General features: G+C 42.8%; 1 protein-coding gene across 1 annotated transcript in view; it reads left to right on the forward strand.

The window, feature by feature from the left end:
• Positions 1-19,429, forward strand: part of LOC126295065 (POU domain, class 4, transcription factor 1-like) — a 68,005-nt gene that overhangs the window by 15,608 nt on the left and 32,968 nt on the right. The gene's annotated exons all lie outside the window — the stretch shown is intronic.

A 19,429-nucleotide genomic window follows, 5' to 3' on the forward strand; every position in this document is an offset into this window, starting at 1 on the left:
CGGGCATGGATGTGTGTGGTGTCCTTAGGTTAGTTAGGTTTAAGTAGCTCTAAGTTCTAGGGCACTGATAACCACAGGTGTTGAGTCCCATAGTGCTCAGAGCCATTTGAAGCCTAAGCTCACACGCTACTTAACCTAAATTATTCTAAGGATAAACACACACACACCCATGCCCGAGGGAGGACTCGAACCTCACAGTAAAACAATTCTACTATGTAAAGATGATGTCCGACTGTACCAAGTCCACGTGCAAGAGACGGTCCAGCTAGAAGAGGCGAATGACCGTGGCTGCCGGGGGTGGCAGTTCTGTATACCTGGAAGCGGTGCGTCGAACTCCCCTTTGCCGTCAATGCGCCGCCCTATACAGCCTGCCAGAACTATTTGCGATCACGTGCCTGGGGTATCAGAGTAGTTCCTGGGCTAGCTGCGACCTCTGGTGAAGCTGTTCTACACACTCCGCGAATGGGTAGTGGTCCCTGCTGGCCGTTGCTAGAGACCTGGTGTTATGTTGTGGCCGCTGGTAAATATTTGCGTTGACAACGCACACGGCGCAGGTTTTCCAGGTGAATATACGCCCTGTGATGCAGGCATCCCGCATTGGTTACATGTGAAGTGGGGTAAAAGGCGCTCTGATGTACGAAGTGTATAGCCACAGCAATTATTATTATTATTGCCTGCAGCTCGTGGTTGTGCGGTAGCGTTCTCGCTTCCCATGCCCAGGTTTCCAGGTTCGATTCCTGTTGGGGTCAGGGATTTTCTCTGCCTCGTGATGGCTGGGTGTTGTGTGATGTCCTTAGGTAAGTTAGGTTTAAGTAGTTGTAAGTTCTACGGGACTGATGACCGTAGATGTTAAGTACCATAGTGCTCAGAGCCATTTGAAAATTTTTACCGGCCGCAGTGGTCTCGCGGTTCTAGGCGCTCAGTCCGGAACCGCGCAACTGCTACGGTCGCAGGTTCGAATCCTGCCCCGGGCATGGATGTGTGTGATGTTCTTAGGTTAGTTAGGTTTAAGTAGTTCTAAGTTCTAGGGGACTGATGACCTCAGATGTTAAGTCCGCTAGTGCTCAGAGCTATTTGAACCATTTTTATTATTATTATTGTTACTAGATGTTGCGGACCACGCCTTGCTGTGACTCAGTCAGGTTGAATGGAAATGGAAAGAAAGAGAAAGCACAAGTTTCTGATGTGTGTCGGAACTGTATATACATCCCAGTCTCTTCCTCCCCCATGTCTCTGTCCATCACCACCTCCCCCCTTTCTCTGTTCATCTTCTCCTCCCACCTCTCTCTTCATCTCCCCCAGGCCCCCCTCTCTGTTCATCTTCTCCCATCCACTCTCTGCCCCATTTCCTCCCACCCCTCTGACCATCTCCTGTTACCTATTCTCTCTGTTTACTGTTATTGTAAACCGAGATTTTGTGGTATTATTATAATCATAAAGCGTAAATGCAGCTATCATGTTTCTAACTAAGTTTCACTATTACATAGATACATATAAACATAATAACAACCACGCAGGTTTAGTGACACAAACAAACTTTTTAAAATATGGTATCTCGTAAACGAGGTGCACGAGGCTCCAACAACAAACACCAGTGACATTTAATTGGCCCTACTTTTAGTCCATTAAACTCAATAGCCGTTGTTCCATTTAAAAGAACCGTATGTTTGCACAGAAAATACACTTTATAAGCATTATTACAGTCTGTGTGGGGCTAAGAAAACCTCACATCAAAAGCACTTTCTATTTCTGCAATATTTGCAGTGCAAGTTTTAGGTGATTCACCCCGAATATAAGAAATTTAGAACCTACACTTGTCCATACGTTTATTACAGCAACGTGTAAAACTTTGAAGTAAATCAGTTGAGGGCTTTTTGAAATTTCTGTAAAATGTTTCGACTTTATGTATTACATATATGTGTTAAAAATATGTAGTCTATTTCCATCTAAATTCACGCTGAATATGAGGAATTTACAACCTATACGTGTCCATACGTTTATTACAGCAACGTGTAAAAATTTGAAGTAAATCGGTTGAGGGTTTTTTGAAATTTCTGGTAAAACGTTTCTACTAAGTTACCAGTTTTCGTACATCTTTTTCGACACATTTTCTGCTGAAGGTGTTGCCAGGCTCTCGGTAACCAGAAGAGATAAGGCAGGCATACGTTCTCGCGGGATCCGCTACTGCAGCTAGCGTTACCGATAAGGCACGGAGCGACGGAGCAAAACCGTGTTCGTCAGGTTGCTTGTTGTCGCCTGTTTGCGTGTTCGGGGGGGGGGGGGGGGGGGAAGGGGAGGGGGGGGGGGACGTTAAGCTCTCTCCTCTCAGCACCTGTCTGGCTGTCTGAGGACGTCCCTTTAGCTCACACACTGCCCCATAACGGATTAATCATCGCCCTGCCCTGAGGCAACGGGCAGTTCTCAAATACAGGGTGTTCGGAAAATTCCCGTTGCAAACTTCTAGGACTTGTAGAAGGGAGTGAGTAAACAATATTTTGAAAAGAAACGCTTGTCCGGGACACTTCACATCAGTTGTTTAACACGACCACTTCTGCTTGAGGAATTGAATCAGACGGGACGCAGTACAATTACACTACTGGCCATTAAAATTGCTACACCACGAAGATGACGTGCTACATACGCGAAATTTAACCGACAGGAAGCAGATGCTGTGATATGCAAATTATTAGCTTTTCTGAGCATTCACACAGGGTTGGCGCCGGTGGCGGCACCTCTCAACCTGCTCACACGGGGAAAGTTTCCAACCGATTGCTCATACACAAACAGCAGTTGACGGGCGTTGCCTGGTGAAACGTTCTTGTGATGCCTCGTGTAAGGAGGAGAAATGCGTACCATCACGTTTCCGACTTTTATACATGTCGGATTGTAGTCTATTGCGATTGCGATTTATCGTATCGCGACTTTGGTTCTCGCGTTGGTCGAGATCCAATGGCTGTTAGCAGAATATGGAATCGGTGAGTTCAGGAGGGTAATACCGAACGCCGTGCTGGATCTCCACGGCCTCGTATCACTAGCAGTCGACATGACAGGCATCTTATCCGCACGGCTCTAACGGATCGTGCAGCCACGTCTCGATCCCTGAGTCAACAGATGGGAACGTTTGCAACAACAACCATCTGCACGAACAGTTCGACGATGTTTGCAGCAGCACGGACTATCAGCTCGGAGACCGTGGCTGCGGTTACCCTTGACGCTGCATCACAGGCAGGAACGCCTGCGATGGTGTACTCGACGACGAACATGGGTGCACGAATGAGAAAAAGTCATTTTTTCGGATGAATCCAGGTTCTGTTTACAGCATCGTGATGGTCGCATCCGTTTTTGGCGAAATCGCGGTGAACGCACATTGGAAGCGTGTATTCGTCATCGCCACTCTGGGATATCACTCGGCGTGATGGTATGGGGTGCCATTGGTTACACGTCTCGGTCACCTCTTGTTCGCATTGACGGCACTTTGAACAGCGGACGTTACATTACAGATGTGTTACGACCCGTGACTACCCTTCATTCCTGTGAAACCCTACATTTCAGCAGGATAATGCACGACCGCATGTTGCAGGTCCTGTACGGTCGTTTCTGGATACAGAAAATGTTCGACTGCTGCCCTGGCCAGCACATTCTCCAGATCTCTCACCAATTGAAAACCTCCGGTCAATGGTGGCCGAGCAACTGGCTCGTCACAATACGCCAGTCACTACTCTCGATGAACTGTGGTATCGTGTTGAAGCTGCAAGGGCAGCTGTACCTGTACACGCCACATCCGAGCTCTGTTTGACTCAACGCCCAGGCTATCGAGGCCGTTTTTACGGCAAGAGGTGATTGTTCTGGGTAGTGATTTCTCAGGATCTATGCACCCAAATTGCGTGAAAATGTAATCACATGTCAGTTCTAGTATAATATATTTGTCCAGTGAAGACCCATTTATCATCTGCATTTCTTCTTGGTGTAGCGATTTTAATGGCCAGTAGTGTATTACGTAACAATAACCTGCCTGCGTTAAAAATATGGTTCTGATTTTTTTATTCTGAGTGGTTATAATATTCAATTAGCATTTACGGTCAATGTTCAAACAAAAGGCCTGTAATTTTTATGTAATTAAATCTTAAAAATCAGATATGATTACGTGATGGAAAACGCTCGGTTGCTGGCTGAAACTCCGTGACGTCATAGGCTAGCAGTAGCTCGAAGCTATACTTGTGTTACAGGAGTGTTACTAGGTTTTTTACTTACTTTTCCTGCAAACAGCTTAGTTATGTAGTGATACCAAACGCAGTTACAAGTTTTAAGTAACAGTAGAAAGTAATTTTGTGGACGCTCATAGTAAAAAAACTTGCGAAAGTTGATGCGTTTCTGCTACACCCATTTAGAGCGGCGATATATGCAACGCCGGACATTTTCTTTTTCCTGCTCCCTTGCAACAACATTAAACTCGCTCAAAACTAAGGAACTATAGAACTTTTGCAAATGGGTCGCTATCTTTTAACTAGATTGTCACCTATCAGTTATGAAATACGACCGAAAGCACAGTAAAATTATTCTTATTATATCTCAGTGCTGCTACCTCTATATTTGGCAGAGGAATGGAGCAGAGCTGGCGTTCTTGGGCGCCACGGATAGTGAATGTGAATGCAGGTAGAAGGGAAGCAGGTTCGAATCTTAGAAGGGTCGTATAGTTTTAAAAGTTCTACGCGAAAGACGAAAATAGCGTTAGCAAGAACTTATTTTAGCAGCTGTTTAATGTGCCGGCCGTTGTGACCGAGAGGTTCTAGGCGCTTCAGTCCGGAACGGCGCTGCTGCTGCGGTCGCGGGTTCGAACCCTGCCTCGGGCATGGATGTGTGTGATGTCCTTAGGTTAGTTACGTTTTAGTAATTCTAAGCTCTAGGGGACTGATAACCTCAGATGTTAAGTCCCACAGTGCTTAGAGCCATTTCAACCATTTGAATTGTTTAAATGGTGGGATGTATTAAATATAGATTCCAATTATTCTTAGTCTGAACAATGGACACCTTGGGATAAATGCATTTACTTTTTTTTTAACAATTGGTTATAGTGAAATTGTACAACGAGGTGTAGGACGACATGAGGTTTTGTATGCGGAGAGATGTAAAGTAAGTACAACACTCAGGTGACACAAACATAAGGGCTGTGAGGTTTGTGAGTGTAAACTAACGCCAATGTCTGAAGCAGACTTGCTTCGTCTTTATGTAAGGTGACGAAACATCAAAAGATCAAACAATGAGGATCGTAGCTGAATAGTTTGAAGATAAAAAAACATTGTTTCCAGTAAAGTGAAAAGTTTGTGATTACATTAGCTATAATCTGTTCATCGTGAGAATAAACCTGATGTTCACAAACACAAAAGCGATGATTGGTCAGAAGCCTTAGCACATACACCCTGGTGTTGTTACGCTCTTGAAAGTAGGTCCTACTTATGTATTAAGATATCTTATTATTAAGTTACGTTAAATGAAACTTCAAATATATTAACAGCCGTCAACGTTTTTGTTAATCACGCTTTAGCTGTGTAGTTTTTATTTCAAATATCGTGTACAGTCACGGTCTCTGCAATGTTGTGCTATGACTGTCGCGCCGTTAATTCGCAGCAAGAAAATGTGTGAGGCTGCTTTCTGTTCCGTAGTGAAACACGTGCGTCGAACACGGTTAAAAAGTGCCGAGAAATAGGCTGTTCTTAATGTTTTTCATAAATTTACGGAGACAATCGGCTTTGAAGTTTTCCCTGCATGAATATAATGAATTTGACAAACCAACCGGTATTGAACGTGTAGTACAGTCTCCAGCGTAACTGTATCGCAACGAAAGGCGATTGTTCGTGCGTAGTTTCTAATCTCCTCAGTATATTTTTTTTCTCGTCGTTCATTTTGAAATATCTACATCTCGTAACTATAAAACTCACCATCATCTTTTATGAATAATGCAAATCTTCTTGTTTCTAATTACGTATTGGACGCGAAATTCCTGTTTCCATTTCAAACACAAATTCTTAATTATCGATGTTTTATGAAAGACTGTTCACAAAATTTGTTTGAATTAAGAAAACGTAACAATTTAATTTTTTAAGACAAGAGTGAAAAACCAAATACTCTTTATTTGGACTATGTCCATCGTTTTATACCACAGATGGAGATAAGTATCGTAGAAACATGAAAAACAATGCTGCGCCGGATTACCCGAGCGGTCTAAGGCGCTTCAGTCGTGGACTGTGTGGCTGGTCCCGGCGGAGGTTCGAGTCCTCCCCTCGGGCATGGGTGTGTGTGTTTGTCCTTAGGATAAAAGTGTCTAAGGTTAGGGACTGATCACCTTAGCAGTTAAGCCCCATAAGATTTGACACACATCTGAACATTTTTGAACATGAAAAACAATCATTTTCACAGCATCGAGCAAATCATTCAAATGCTGCATTTTTACATTTGCTACAGTACCATTACAATATGAACCCAATGTAACTGATCTGGAGCGAAGCTGCGGGATTTGGCCCGAGAAGTAACAAGACAGTCAAACTGTCACACGTAATGGAACTAACGTACGCAGCTTTTTCACACGACACTGCCGAACGCTTGCCCGATATAGACGGCACGTCATAGAAGAAGAGGAGAAAATGCGGCGCCTGGTTGGGTTCGTGGATTCTGTTGTTGATAGGCTCGTTATCGGCGTAGCACGTGATACTTCCAAAACTGAAACGTATTTCTCGGATTCGGATAAGGAAGCAGCTAAGAGATTACCAGACGACTGACTGTAAATAATACCTCCAGTGACTTCAATATTTAACTATGTGGTGAAATCCTTCAGTACTCACCTACGTTGCACACAGCCTGTGCAGAGAAATTACGCTGTGTTTTAGTCAGGAATTTTCATCACTCTTGTCTTTAATTACAATGGTACGTTAGCTGAAAACGATAACGTGTTATGAGGAGCGTATTGTGGGAGATTTGCAGTGTATTATTTAATTTTGCTTAAAAATTAAATGACATTCGAAGCCGTATTGCTCCTCTGCTCGTCTCGTTTCACCTGTGAACTGCAGCTGGCCACGCCACACCAGGCTAGCTGTTCCAGCTGACCGGCCGGTGCTGTCCAAGTCAAATGCGCCGGTAAAGCTGTTGTCCCGTATTATCGCTAAATCGATGTGCGCGTAAGGCACAGCGCAGAACATACCCTTATTATCGTACTTGACAATGCTCGAAACAGCTTGGCTGCAATCCCACGTGAAACGTAAATCGAATGATGTTCCAGCAAACGCGGAGGAATACACAGTGCAATGTTTACGTCAGGTTTATTCTTATAACGAACGGATTATAGAAAATATCTTTTAGAACGTGACGTGTGTGAACAGCGACTGCAAACGTAAGCGCACGTAAACCGGAGAAAACAAAATAATACTCCGTTTCCGACCGGTGTCGTGAAGCTTTGTAATTTTGATTTGGTTTTCATATGACGGGATGTATAACCACGTGAGAAAATCCCGCACTCGAACTTCCGTACAATCAAAGACGGGATGGAACTTCAAACAGTTTTATCAACTCTCCAAACTCGCAGTTGTATACAAGCGTTACTGTAACAACAAGAGTCACAGAATCTCTACAAAATACAAAGAGTAAAAATCGATCACTGCTCTGCTATTCTAAGAGCAAATGTGTCGCCTCGCTGCAGACGAATCACGACGCCCCTAGCGGCGAAATCGCTCGGCGTAAGGACGGCATTCTTTTGTCTTCATTCCGAACTTCGACGCGAACGGCTCTGAGCGCTATGGGACTTAACATCCATGGTCATCAGTCCGACGCGAATGACTTAATCGCATGCGCCGACTGCGGTGTCAGAGTGTAGTAGTCGCTACACATAGGACAGGACTGTAAAGTCGTTTTACAAATAGTTTAAAATATTCTTTCGGGTTGGATTCGAATCAGCGAGCTATGTATATTACCCGCGATAAAACGACGATCTAACCCTCTACGAACCTATTGTTAACAACCTAATTGTGTTCGTCCTCGATCGTTGCTTTATTCCGTGCGAACGTCCCTTGACACCCGTTCAAGTTCATCGTTGATCCATTCACTCAGTTTTTTTGACTACAGAGTGGATCTAACCCTGTGACGGATCCCGCTGAGCTACCGTGCCAGCAATGAACTCTTCCGTTACTCGCGCGAAAATTCGTGACATCGTCACTGGTGTTATCCACAAAGCAAGCGGTGTATTTGTACAATTTGAACGGTCTTTATGACTGGTTTTATGATTTTTTATTAAATCTAAATATAATACATGTAATATTTGTACACAGTATAATATATTCTAACGTTTGAAACAGTTTGACGATTCGAAGAACAATATCTTCAGTTGAATTACTGGCATTACATGGTCCCTCTTTAGGAATATACTGCCTGAACGGGCAGTTTCCTCCAAATGCCAAAAGCTGTTCGTCAACGGTACGATATTCACTTGGTGAAAAATATTTTTGGCAAATGTTCATGAATAGTTCAAGTACTTCTCTGATAGCAGCCAACTTGTCAATCTTTCTGCAAACACCTCTATCATGGATATTATCAAACCTCACAAATCTCAACAAAAACCTGGTTTTCACTTATGCATAAATAACACGATTCAAGTCCGTTTCCCTTTGAGTTATCCCACAATTTCGATATACTCTTCCTAGAACATCTCAAAGATCCACACAGATATAACAAACCAATGAAAGCTGTGATATCTATCGCATCTGTTTCTTTAGCGTTCCTTTCCCTAGAGAAGTTACCAAGAACTTAACTGACGTATATGTTGGCACATGTTGCGGTAATGCTTATTATGTTTTCCTCCAAGAACAAATTCAGAATTTCTATTTCTGTCTTTTTTATACGAGCTTGACTTTATGGTCCAGGCAAATGCATAATAAAATTAGAACATCTGCTTCTAACACTGGTAGGATATTTATTTTTCCTCCGTTTAGTTATTCCATCTTTCCCTAAAATAATGCCTCCTCCTGAGTTACTTCTTCTTGGGACTCATATTCATCATTTTGTGACACTTCTTGTTCTGTTCCTGAGTCATGACCACTTTCATGAACCGAATCCTCAGTCTCTGAGACAGCGCTATCACTGTGAGCATCTTCATCACTCAGCTGAACGAACCACTCCACCCACACATTAGGATCGCTACTAAACTCTGTCCGAGGTTTTTTTGCCTTTGACATTTCTTCCACAATTTAACAATAAAGAGAATACTAGATAACATGGAACGTAACTGCAATCAGTTTCAATACATCTAAGTTTACACACATAAAAGATCGATTGAATCTAGGAAAACAATAAAAAAGCACTCCGTCTTCAGGCCACGAGTGGCCTACCGGGACCATCCGACCGCCGTGTCATCCTCAGTGGAGGATGCGGATAGGAGGGGCGTGGGGTCGGCAAACCGCTCTCCCCGGCGTTACGATGGTATTCTTGACCGAAGCGGCTACTGTTGGGTCGAGTAGCTCCTCAGTTGGCATCACGAGGCCGAGTGCACCCCGAAAAATGGCAACAACGCATGGTGGCCTGGATGGTGACCCATCCAAGTGGCGACCACGCCCAACACCGCTTAACTCCGGTGATCTCACGGGAACCGGTGTAACCAGTGCGGCAAGCTAGAAAAGCAATGAAGTAGTACACACTTACTTTGTTTGGGATTGTGGCAGCAGAGCTATAATAATGTTTCAAAAACAATGCATCTTTCGTAACTGAAAGGCAACAATGATTGGAGCTAACAATCGGAGAGTTAATAGTAAGGTACTGAAAATGGCGCGAACTCAATCCAGCCGTGTCAGACAAAATTGAGCGGGAAAGTCATGTGGATGACGAGAGTCACCAGCGCCAGCAACGGAGGGTTAACTGAGCTAAGGATTAGTGGGCAAAACAGCAATTTCACCAACAGTTTAATTTCGACTAATGACTCTACTCTTCCTTGTAGTAGGGTAAAGCATATATCGGAGGTAAACTAATGTTAATTTCACAGTACAAGACATTTTAAATTAAGTTAGGAAACTCGTACGTCGACAAGTTGGCAATTTCAGGCTGCAGCGCACACACATTTTGCGCATCTTCTCATTCTTTGGAACATCAAAAACAATTTTTCGGATGTTTTTACAGACGTATTCGCACATTCTGACACTACACATCATTCGTAACCCATTTTGCGAAGGGTAAATTTCAAAACATGATGTTGTTGTTGTGGTCTTCAGTCCTGAGACTGGTTTGTTGCAGATCTCCTTGCTACCCTATCCTGTGCAAGCTTCTTCATCTCCCAGTACTTACTGCAACCTACATCCTTCTGAATCTGCTTAGTATATTCATCTCTTGGTCTCCCTCTACGATTTTTACCCTCCACGCTGCCCTCCGATACTAAATTGGTGATCCCTTGATGCCTAAGAACATGTCCTACCAACCGATCCCTTCTTTTAGTCAAGTTGTGCCACAAATTCCTCTTCTCCCCAATCCTATTCAGTACCTCCTCATTTGTTATGTCATCTACCCATCTAATCTTCAGCATTCTTCTGTAGCACCACATTTCGAAAGCTTCTATTCTCTTCTTGTCTAAACTATTTATCGTCCATGTTTCACTTCTATACATGGCTACACTCCATACAAATACTTTCAGAAACGACTTCCTGACACTTAAATCTATACTCGATGTCAACAAATTTCTCATCTTGAGAAACGCTTTCCTTGCCACTGCCAGTCTACATTTTATATCCTCCCTACTTCGACCGTCATCAGTTATTTTGCTCCCCAAATAGCAAAACTCTTTTACTACTTTAAGTATGATATCTCTCTGAATTAGCCTTACGACAGTAGGAGGGGACAGTTGCGTCACAGGCATCACGTGACTCGAATGCAGCGTTTTAGGGGGCTTTCAAACTATTTGAATTCCATTTCCGTTTATATGAAAGAATAGTGAAATTGAAGACAAAAAAAAGCGTTTTATGAGCATAAAATGATGTAATCTACCATCTAAGACGATTTCCAGAAAACACTCAAATACCCCATTCGAAAGGAAACACAATGAAACATCCATTAATCGCTTAACCACATTTGTTTGTATAAGCGCTTAAACATTACGTGCTTACATTATTTGAGAACGAAAAAAGAAACCCAGCACACTGTATGTGCAAGAACATTACCGAAACCGCCTTAGAACGGAAACGGTACCTTTCTACCTCACCGCTCTCTAACAGTCCTAGAAGTAATAATAAATCAGCAATAAAGCTGATAATTTATAAAATCAAACATGTTAAAACTTGCAATTAAAGTAATTAAAGACAATAAAATCAAAGCTAAACTAACTTCATATGAAATTGTTGCTCCCGTTTGTAATGGGAATTTTCGGACTCCCTGTATAACAGAAACAAACCAGTAACTGCAACCCCAACTCTCTAAGGAATAGATATTACAGGTCCGAAACAGCTTAAACTTTTGAGTCCTGCTACTCTTAACAAAATTAGCTTCAGAAGTTTTCATAAGTTCACCTTTATTACCATAATAAGCAACGCATATAAGAAGAAATCGGCAAAAAAGTAAAGAATAAATTGTTTTAAGGAGCTGTTTCCTCTCTGGAATACAACTTTAAAATTTTTTTCGCAAAATCAATCTTTATTGTCGTTATAAGCAACGTCTACAAAAACAAATTGGCAAAAGTAAAAATAAATTGAAGCACCTAGAACGATAACAACCGAAAGTGCACAAAGTTTCGGGCAAAATAGACAATAGTCAAATCAGATTTGTAGACAAACCAGCAATCTCATAGGTTTGACTTGCTCTTCCCTATGAAAAAAAAAAAAACGTGCCCACTTTGTGTTATGAAATATTAATTGATATTTAGGATAATATATACCATTGATGTTAATTCACAAAATTTCCATGGATTGGCTAGTGGCATGCGTCTTTTGTCAGCTGTAAAGTTTGGCATTTAATGTGAAGCTAGAAACGGAACACGAAGAGTAGATCCTAGATGCACCCCCCCCCCCCCCCCAAACACACAATTACACTGAAGCGCCAAACGCATGCGTATTCCATTCCCAAACAGTCACGTAAACAGGCAGAATACGGTTCAGCGGTCCAATACGCCTGTATAAGACGAGTAGTGTCTCGCGAAATTGTTAGATCGGCTACTGCTGCTACAATAGCAGGTTACCAAGATTTAAGCGCAGTTAGAACGCAAAAAAATTTACATTTTCAGATTTTCATCTCATTATAAAATTTGCAAATTTCCGAATGAAATGATATATACACTACTGACCATTAAAATTGCTACACCAACAAGAAATGCAGATGATAAACGAGTATTCATTGGACAAATATATTATACTAGAACTGACATCTGATTACATTTTCACGCAATTTGGGTGCATAGATCCTGGGAAAACAGTAGCCAGAACAACCACCTCTGGCCGTAATAACGGCCTTGATACGCCTGGGCATTGAGTCAAACAGAGCTCGGATGGCGTGTACAGGTACAGCTGCCCATGCAGCTTCAACACGATACCACAGTTCATCAAGAGTAGTGACTGGCGTATTGTGACGAGCCAGTTGCGCGGCCACTATTGATCAGACGTTTTCAATTGGTGAGAGATATGGAGAATGTGCTGGCCAGGGCAGCAGTCGAACGTTTTCTGTATCCATAAAGGCCCGTACAGGACCTGCAACATGCGGTCGTGCATTATCCTGCTGAAATGTAGGGTTTCGCAGGGATCGAATGAACGGTAGAGCTACGGGTTGTAACACATCTGAAATGTAACGTCCACTGTTCAAAGTGCCGTCAATGCGAACAAGAGGTGACCGAGACGTGTAACCAATGGCACCTCATACCATCACGCCGGGTCATACGCCAGTATGGCGATGACGAATACACGCTTCCAATGTGCGTTCACCGCGATTTCACCAAAAACGGATGCGACCATCAGGATGCTGTAAACACAACCTGGATTCATCCGAAAAAATGACTTTTTCTCATTCGTGCACCCATGTTCGTCGTCGAGTACACCATCGCAGGCGCTGCTGTGTGTTATGCAGCGTCAAGGGTAACCGCAGCCACGGTCTCCGAGCTGATAGTCTGTGCTGCTGCAAACGTCATCGAACTGTTCGTGCAGATGGCTGTTGTCTTGCAAACGTCCCCATCTGTTGACTCAGGGATCGAGACGTGGCTGCACGATCCGTTACAGCCGTGCGGATAAGATGCCTGTCATGTGGACTGCTAGTGATACGAGGCCGTTGGGATCCAGCACGGCGTTCCTTATTACCCTCCTGAACCCACCGATTCCACATTCTGCTAACAGTCATCGGATATCGACCGACGTGACCAGCAATTTCGCGATACGATAAACCGCAATCGCGATAGGCTACAATCCGACCTTTATCAAAGTCGGAAACGTGATGGTACGCATTTCTCCTGCTTACACGAGGCATCACAACAACGTTTCACCGGGCAACGCCGGTCAACTGCTGTTTGTGTATGAGCAATCGGTTGGAGACTTTCCTCATGTCAGCACGTTGTAGGTGTCGCCACCGGCGCCAACCTTGTGTGAATACTCTGAAAAGCTAATCATTTGCATATCACAGCATTTTCGTCCTGTCGGTTAAATTTCGAGTCTGTAGCACGTCATCTTCGTGGTGTAGCAATTTTAATTGACAGTAGTGTATATCACTTATAAACTCATGTGGGACGTATTTTATTTTATTCTTTTAAATATAGTCTACACCGGTTGAAAATGTCAAAATTTTTATGGGCATTAATTCAAGATCTAAAAAAATCGGTATTTTTTATATAGAAGGCTGCGGACTGCTGTGTTATAAAGGCTAATTTATGTGATTGTATTGGTAGCATTGTCAAAAACAGTATGGTATCGTTTCATAGTACAAACACGCGTTTTTCCGAGGAAAAGTGACGAATAGATTGGTAAATGTCTCAAAAAGGAAAGTATGACGGCGAAAAGAAGTGTTTTTAAGAAACGTGGGTTTCATACCATATAGATTTTCGTATAAAGGGAAACATTGTGTTCAACACGTGGCGTGTGACAATGAGATACAAGCAAACTCGTCAGTATCTAGATTCTAGAGAAACACCCATTACTACTTTGAAGATTAAAATAAAACGTTGTGATACCCAGTTTTCTGGAAACGAAAGTCATGTAAATGGTAGGTCAGGTTATATTCCGATAGATGTACACATCCTAACAAGGGTGTTAGGTGAATGTGTGTGTTGTAAAAGATGTGGACGGCCAGATAGTTTACATGAAGACAGTGAGGTATCAAGTGAGGTAGACGCGAAACTTATAATTAATTGTGCTTGTTGTAAATATACTCATTCATTTTGGAATTCTGGTAAATGCAAAGATAATAATTTTGAAGTAAATGTTAGGTGGTTTTATGGGCTGAGAGCTACTGACAAAGCACACACTGCAGCAGAAAAAATGTGTGCTGTGATGAATATGCCACGCCCACCTTGTAAAATCGACAAGCATGCAGGATTTGTTGGAGCTGCTGTGAGTCAATGAAGGATTCTGCAAACGAAGCTTTTGAAATAAATGATGGCATGACGGACATACCAGTAGGTTTTGATGGCACTTGGCAGAAGTGCAGCTACAGTTCTAAGAATACTGGAAAGGCAATAGATTTCCAGATTTTAACGAAACATTGTTGTTAAGTGTAAATCAGGGAATGAAGAAGGGCGTATCTGTGACAGAAGTTATGGAGGCACAAGTAGTGGTATGTAAGCATCTGCGGCTATTGAAATTTTTTGGCGATCTGTGAATGAAAGGGGAGTGTGTTACGTGACGGAGACTCAAAAGCGTTTAACACTGTAGTAGCCGCTCATCCATATGATGAGAAGATTATCACAAAACTCCAGTGTGTTGGTCATTTCCAGAAGAGGATCTTGAAACAAAGTTTGGGATACAAGAACCTTTCAGGCGGTAAAACCATAAGAGGCGGGCTGACAGACAAAATGATTGATAAACTGCAGCAGTATTATGGGGTGGCCATTAGAAATAATACTGAAGATTTGCTGAAAATGAAGCAGGCAGTATGGGCTACCTTCTTCCACAGACTGCCAACTGCCAAAAACCAGTACACCACCTTCGCCCTCCTGAACCTGATTCACGGTGCAATTACCGCAGTGCTGAGTACTGATATAGTTCATACACCCATCATCATTCCATCCCAACACCAATCATGGATACCATAAAACCTATTTGCAGAGACCTGGCAAATCGTGAATTACTGAAGAAGTGTCTGCACGGTCAGACTCAAAATTCCAATGAGTCGTTCAATTATCTTGTATGGACACGCTTAGCAAAACATGTTTTTGTTGCAATGAAGACACTAAAGTGGAGGGTCAGTGATGCTCTTATTGGTTTCAATCATGGCAACATTGGTAGGGTGAAAGTTCTACAGTACATGGGAATTAATCCCGGAGCAAACTGCATCAGAGAACTTGGACGAATGGACAAGGTTTGCATTGATAAAGCAGAGTATGCAGCACAGTTGGGCACTAAGGAGTCCAGAAAGAGGAAAAGAAGGAAAAACTTGGAAAAAGTTCAAGTGGATGGTATACAGTATGGTGCTGGGTGCCTGTGAGTGACTAAAAATAAAAAAAAGATTAAGCGTATATTGAGTACGTTACAGTCTTATGAAACTTCAGAAGCCGTTCCTGAAAATTTATATTTTCTGTTGCGTTTTCCCTAAATTTCAGAAACCAGTTCGAGTAGAGTATTCAAATCTACAGGGAATAATACGATACGTATCCTGTGTTTACTTAACAAAAAGAAGAGCATAGTCTTATATATAATTAAAATTATTTCGGATAATGTACAAAAAAGGTACACAAAATTTTAACTGCGTTATTAAAAAATTGTATTTCCGAAAGCAGCAGGTGAAATGCAATTATTGTAGTTCAGTAGACTCAGAACATACTCTTTAACGTCCTGTAAAAGTGTCGCATCAATGGCTACAGTAGTTCCTGAAACACAGGGAAGCCAAGTCACTAAATTTACCGGGTGATCAAAAAGTCTGTATAAATTTGAAAACTTAATAAACCTCGCAATAATGTAGATAGACGGGTATAATTCGACACACATGCTTGGAATGACATGGGGTTTTATTAGAACCAACAAAAAAGTAACACCTCTTATTGCTTGACGCGTGAAAGATCTCTTGCGCGCGTCGTTTGGTGACGATCGTGTGCTCAGCCGCCACTTTCGTCATGCTTGGCCTCCCAGGTCCCCAGACCTCAGTCCGTGCGATTACTGGCTTTGGGGTTACATGAAGTCGCAAGTGTATCGTGATCGATCGACATCTCTAGGGATGCCGAAAGACAACATCCGACGCAGATGCCTCACCATAACTCCGGACATGCTTTACAGTGCTGTTCACAACATTATTCCTAGACTACAGCTATTGTTGAGGAATGGTGGTGGACATATTGAGCATTTCCTGTAAAGAACATCATCTTTGCTTTGTCCTACTTTCTTATGCTAATTATTGCTATTCTGATCACATAAAGCTCCATCTGTCGAACATTTTTTGAACGTTTGTATTTTTTGGTTCTAATAAAACCCCATGTCATTCCAAACATGTGTGTCAATTTGTGCCTCTCTATCTACATTATCCCGTGATTTTTCGAGTTTTCAAATTTATACTGACTTTTTGATCACATTGTCAGGATAGGGCGTTCCAACTCCCTTTTGAGTGAGTTTGGACGTGGTGTTATGGTCGACGGACGAAGTTCCTGCACGAGCGAGACCGATGACAACCGAAGAGAATCGTTCACCGTGACAGAAGTACAATCCTTCAGCAAATTGTTGCAGATTTCAGTGTTAAGCCATCTGCGAGGGCCCGCGTGCCAGCCACTCAACGAAACATCATCGATGTGGGCTTCCGCAGCTGAAGGCCCACTCGTTTCCCTTCATGACTGCATGACACAAAGCTTTATGCCTCGCCTGGGACCGCCAATACAGTTGATGACTGGAAACTTGTTGCCTGGTCGGAAGAGTATCCATGCTGTGCATGTATTAGCACGGCTTTAGAAAGCATCGCTCCTGCGAAAAGCCCTTTTTACACATGATATCTTGCGAACCATGGATGAAGGGTATCAGACGGACGCCATATTCCTTGACCTCCGGAAAGCGTTTGACTCGGTGCCCCACTGCAGACTCCTAACTAAGGTACGAGCATATGGGATTGGTTCCAAAGTATGTGAGTGGCTCGAAGGCTTCTTAAGTAATAGAACTCAGTACGTTGTCCTCGATGGTGAGTGTTCATCGGAGGTCAGGGAATCATCTGGAGCGCCCGAGGGAAGTGTGGTAGGTCCGCTGTTGTTTTCTATCTACATAAATGATCTTTTGGGTAGGGTGGATAGGAACGTGCGGCTGTTTGCTGATGATGCTGTGGTGTACGGGAAGATGTCGTCGTTGAGTGACTGTAGGAGGATACAGGATGACTTGGACAGGATTTGTGATTAGTGTAAAGAATGGCAGCTGACTCTAAACATAGATAAATGTAAATTAATGCAGATGAATAGGAAAAACAATCCCGTAATGTTTGAATTCTCCATTAGTAGTGTAGCGCTTGACACAGTCACGTCGATTAAATATTTGGGCGTAACATTGCAGAGCGATATGAAGTGGGACAAGCATGTAATGGCAGTTGTGGGGAAGGCGGATGGTCGTTTTCGGTTCATTGGAAGAATTTTGGTAAGATGTGGTTCATCTGTAAAGGAGACCGCTTATAAAACACTAATTTGACCTATTCTTGAGTACTGCTCGAGCGTTTGGGATCCCTATCAGGTCGGATTGAGAGAGGACACAGAAGCAATTCAGAGGCAGGCTGCTAGATTTGTTACTGGTAGGTTTGATCATCATGAGAGTGTTACGTAAATGCTTCATGAACTCGCGTGGGAGTCTCTAGAGGAAAGGAGGCGTTCTTTTCGTGAATCGCTACTGAGGAAATTTAGAGAACCAGCATTTGACGCTGACTGCAGTACAATTTTACTGCCGCCAACTTACTTTTCGCGGAAAGAGCATAAAGATAAGATAAGAGAGATTAGGGCTCGTACAGAGGCGTATAGGCAGTCATTTTTGCCTCGTTCTGTTTGGGAGTAGAACAGGGAGAGAAGATGCTAGTTGTGGTACGACGTACCCTCCGCCACGCACCGTATGGTAGATTGCGGAGTGTGTATGTAGATATAAATGTAGAGTCTCGTTTCAAATTGTATCGAGCGGATGGACGTGTACGGGTGTGGAGATAACCTCATGAATCCGTGGACCCTGCATGTCAACAGGAGACTGTTCAACCCAGTGGAGGCTCCGTAATGGTGTGGGACGTGTGCAGTTGGAGTGATATGGGACCCCTGGTACGTCTAGATACGACTCTGACAGGTGACACGTAGGAAAGCATCCATTCTGACCACCTGCATCCATTCACGTCCATTGTGCATTCTGACGGACTTGGGCGATTCCAGCAGGGCAATGTGACACTGCACATGTCCATAATTGCTACAGAGTAGCTCCAGGAACACTCGAGTTTAAACACTTCCGCTGGGCACCAAACTCCCCAGACATGAACATTATTGAGCATATCTGGGATGCCTTGCAACGGGCTGTTCAGAAGAGATCTCCACCCCTCGTTCTGTTACGGATTTATGGACAGCCCTGCAGGATTCATGGTGTCAGTTCCCTACAGCACTACTTCAGACGTTAGTGGGGTCCATGCCACGTCGTGTTCCGGCACTTCTGCGTGATAGGGTTAAATCTTTAAGTTATTTTAAAAATAAGTTAACGTCCTTAAAGCAACACAATTTTCATGTTAAACAAAATAGCGGTTTACGTTTAACAATAAATGTATCCTTATTTAGAGATTTTTACACAAAATACATTGACTTTGTCCACAATTTACCAATTTTGTTACACGCATATCACTAAATTCGAAAATTAAGGGGTTTTTGACAATGGCGATGTCCAAAGACAAGCGGTAACACAGAAATGATAGCAACTATTATTTATTTCATTAGACGTAACGAAAAAATAAGCCATTAACCAAAGGGTGACGTCGACAATGCAGAAAGGACTTATAGATTTGTTCGTCAGAAGAACGAATTTAGTTCCGTGTTGTAGAAAGAAAACGCATGAGATCACATAGTATTTCGCCGAAACTGCAGTGTTGATTTCTCGTGTTAAGCCTTTTCGTTTTCAGGGTTATCCACTGTAGTCAAGAACTTGAACACCTGAAACGCCAATAAAAAATACTACACTGACGTCTTTCTGCAAAAATAAAGCAGGTCTACGTGGATCGCAGAATTAAAAAGTCTTCTGAATGTGGAAAACGAAAGAATGAAGTGGATTGGTGCTTTCAATTGCTGATGGTCGGCTTGTGTCGGTCA

The sequence above is a fragment of the Schistocerca gregaria genome, chromosome 11 (genome assembly GCF_023897955.1).
Source record: "Schistocerca gregaria isolate iqSchGreg1 chromosome 11, iqSchGreg1.2, whole genome shotgun sequence".
NCBI classification, from domain to species: domain Eukaryota; kingdom Metazoa; phylum Arthropoda; class Insecta; order Orthoptera; family Acrididae; genus Schistocerca; species Schistocerca gregaria.